This window comes from Amborella trichopoda, chromosome 5 (assembly GCF_054954075.1).
Source record: "Amborella trichopoda isolate Santa Cruz 75 chromosome 5, AtrichopodaSantaCruz75HAP2 v2.0, whole genome shotgun sequence".
Classification (NCBI taxonomy): Eukaryota; Viridiplantae; Streptophyta; class Magnoliopsida; order Amborellales; family Amborellaceae; genus Amborella; species Amborella trichopoda.
The window spans coordinates 34,538,283-34,542,023 of NC_142340.1; the positions used below are offsets into that span (position 1 = coordinate 34,538,283).

The window sequence follows — 3,741 nt, forward strand, 5'->3', positions numbered from 1 at the left end:
GGGTAGTTTCTCTCTCTAGTAATTGTTTCTCTCTCGCCTCTCCCTATGTTTTGGGTTTGGGATAAAAAAAAAAAAGAAGACTTCTCAAGCTCTTTCAATTGATTTCAAAAAGTTATTTACAAATGATTCATTTTGCTTATATAGTGTAACCCCAAAACATGGGTGGATACTCAAAAACCTCAAGAGTTATTGGAAATTGCACATTTACTGAAAAAAAAGAATAATCCCGTTTTGGAAATAAAGACCAAAATACCCCTAAGCACGTTTCTTGAAATGACAAAAACGTCCCTCCATGAAGGGCCTTTTGCCATTACTAGGCCTCGGGAGCTTTTTCGGAGGTTTCTGGTTGCAATTCTAATGATGAAACATCGTAGAATCGATGCTTGGATTGTTATACACATTTTGATACCCATTGATCGTCTTAAAACAAAGTTTTAAGGAAGAACCCAAAACCCGCCAAGTCCATAAATTATTGATTCTTCGACCACCAATTCGGGATGTTGCATGATGTTTTAAAACTTAATCAAAATGAAGAGGATACTATCACGATCATTTTGTGATAAATTTCGTCCATTTTAGTCTCCGCTTGAAGGCATTTCATATTTGGTCTTTGTGTGATATTGGTGACATCGGCTTCCGATCACGCAAAAAAATTATATCAAACCAAAGCTCTTCCAAGCACAGTCCCACACACTTGCATATATATATATATGTGTGTGTGTGTGTGTGTGTATGTGTGTGTGTGTATGTGTGTGGGATTTCTTAGGAATAGCAACCCCCCACAAACAACAAGTTCAAGTTAGAATAAATTGTGAAGCACATTTTTACCCCCTTTACCCTCATATTAATAGAACCCAAAGACTACGCCCAAGGACAATATCGACCTCTGCTTGAAAAACAAAAAAAAAAAAGGAAACTTTGAATCTTTCCCTCATCATCTCTCTTCTCTCTCACTACACCTCCCGCTCCCCCAACTCTCTCTCTCTCTACACCTCGCCCTCCCCAATCCCCTCACTCTCTATCTCATGCGAAAGACGGTTCTTTTTCTTCACTGAATCAAATGCCCAAGAGGTTTTTCTCTCCGTGTGATCTAGGTATGTCTCCTCTGGAGCCTATTTCGAATTTTGGGTTTGAGGTTTTGCATCCATGGCATTTGCATCTGTATTTTGGGGTTTTGTTGTTGTGCTGTCTTGTGAACTTGCTCTCGATTTGCTTGTTCCATCTTATTAATCCTTCTATGTGATTTTCATGGTTTGGACCTTTTGGGCTGTGATTTTGGTTTTATCTCATATGAATTATACGTTATTTCTTTAGATATGTTCCACTTTTTATGGATTTATGCTTTACTCAATTTTGATTAGTTTTTTATTCCATACTTGTTGTCTCGTCTCATTGATCTATTCGTTTAGCAAGTGTTGTAGTTTCAATGGGTTTTAAAAATTAGTTTTTTTTCTTTTCTTTTTCTAGTGGTACGTTAAAAATTTAGGCATGGTATTTCAACTACGATGTACCCAAATTCAGGTTGTAATGACTCTAATTTTGGGCAGCACTATTCTTGGCACAGTGTAGTTTCAATTTTGAGGCATCAAACAATTTTTGGCTGCTCTACTCTTGGCTTCAATTTTCTGCAGTATTATTCTTGGCACAATTTTGGGCATTGCTAATGATTGTATTACGCTTTTGAAGTTTACATTGATAATCAGTACTAGCAAACAATATATGATCCGCCTTTTATGATTCTACAATTTTCATTTGAGTTAGCTGATAGTTTGGTTAGCATATATATATGTATATATATATATATATATATATATATATATGATTAGTGATGTGTTATTTGCTTGTTATGGTTACTAACTCTTTTGATATATGATTTTCTGATATATGGATTATATACAAGTTGCTGATGTGTTAGTAACTGTATTGATAGTTTGGTTGGCTATATATGACTTGATTGGCTTGTTATGATTCTGAAAAAAATTAAAAAAAATGTACGATTCTATAATTTTCAGTTTCAAGTGAACAATGTGGGTCATTTTTTGCCCAAATGGATGTCTTGATGTCTTTGTGGTTTTGATTTATTTAACCATTAAAATTTTAAAGAACAAGCCTCAAAAATCTGTATTGTATCAACATTATCTATTTTAGTCATGTTTTTGCGGGTACTCACTAACAAACTTGAGTCCTTAACTGTACGATTTTACAGTTAGGGAAGATAATAGGTTGGAGCATGTTGTTTGGTCCCATGGTTCTCGTTCACGTGCATATTAGATCTTCGGTGATGTGGTAGTTTTCGATACAACCTATCGGTCAAATGGTTACTCTATGCCATTCGACATTTAGGTGGGTATCAATAACCATGGTGACACTTGTTTATTTGGGCGTGTTCTACTATGAGATGAAAGATTTCAATCTTTTTCATGGACAATGAAAGTATGTGATCTTCTACAAATTTTGAGCTTTGAATCTTTGATATTCTTACCAATGATGTGTGTTTGAGCATGCTTATATGTTTCTAGTGTTTCTAAAGCTTGATATGGTTGTAATCATTTGTAGGTCTACTGAATGGAAAGATGCCACAAACAATCCTAACTGATCAGGACTTAGCTATCAAAGAAGCAATTTGTAAGGAACTCCCCAACACTAAACATGCATTTTGTATATGACACTTATTATCAAAATTATCTGGCCGGCTTTACCTCCTCCTTGGTAAATGATACAATGAGTTTGACACCAATTTTTACAAGTTATGTAATCTTGAGTCCATTGAAGATTTTGGAGAAGGCTGACATGCATTTGTCAATAAGTTTGTGTTGCATTTAAATAGACATATTAACAACTTGTGGAATTTAAATGTGTTTTGGGCACTACCATACTTGAGAAGCCATTTTTTTGTTGGAACGACGACAACGGGACGTTCAGAGTCCATCAATGCATATGTGAAATGATTCTTGGGTTCACAAACTCCGCTCAGTGAATTGATAGACCAGGTATAAGAAATAATGATCTCATTGTCTTTCTTAATATTTTAAATATATTGGCATTTTATTCTTTATTTATGATTTTTTGCCTCTTTTTGGTAGATGGCAGTTGTTATTGAGATGAGAAATGTAGTGGGTCAACAGCGTTTGATGCAACAAAAGTCAGTCCAACAATGTGGATGTCCGAACAATGTGCCCTTTCGAAGACCATGGAGACACGTCTTAACTCCTTTGCATTTTCTAAGATACAAGAAAAAATTATTTCATCTTTCCAATATTTGACATCTAGAAAGGATAATGAAACTTATGAAGTGACACACTTTTCAAAGAAAGAAAAAGGGCGAAAAGATTCTTTAGTGGTTGAAAACAGTGTTATGAATTGCCGTTGTAAAGGGTTCAAGTTTACAGGTATCATTTGCAGGCATCAAAAAGTATCTTTAGTGGTTGAAGACAATGTTATGAATTGCAATTGTAAATGGTTTGAGTTTACAAGCATCATTTGCAGGAATCCTCTTCATGTTCTCTTCAAGTAAAATTTTATTCAAATTCCAGACTGATAACTGCCAAAACGTTGGAAGCGCTCCACATCATTAATATCAAATGTTAGCTCGAACACATCAGCTGCATATGTTGATCGTGTCCAAACTATACAATCATTAGAATCAACAATTGGTACAAAAGGTGCAAGATTTGATGATTGTTAGAAGTTCATTATAGAGCAATTTTACAGAATTTGGAACATGTTGAAGAAGTAGAACGC

At 34.9% G+C, this 3,741-nt stretch overlaps 1 long non-coding RNA gene across 1 annotated transcript; it reads left to right on the forward strand.

Annotated features, from left to right (window-relative positions):
• The first annotated feature begins 934 nt into the window (after window positions 1-934).
• On the forward strand, window positions 935-3,479 carry LOC148782066 (uncharacterized). Its single transcript, XR_016056673.1, has 3 exons — window positions 935-1,094; window positions 2,557-2,990; window positions 3,084-3,479. It is a non-coding gene; the product is annotated as an uncharacterized LOC148782066 (long non-coding RNA).
• Window positions 3,480-3,741: the final 262 nt, after the last annotated feature.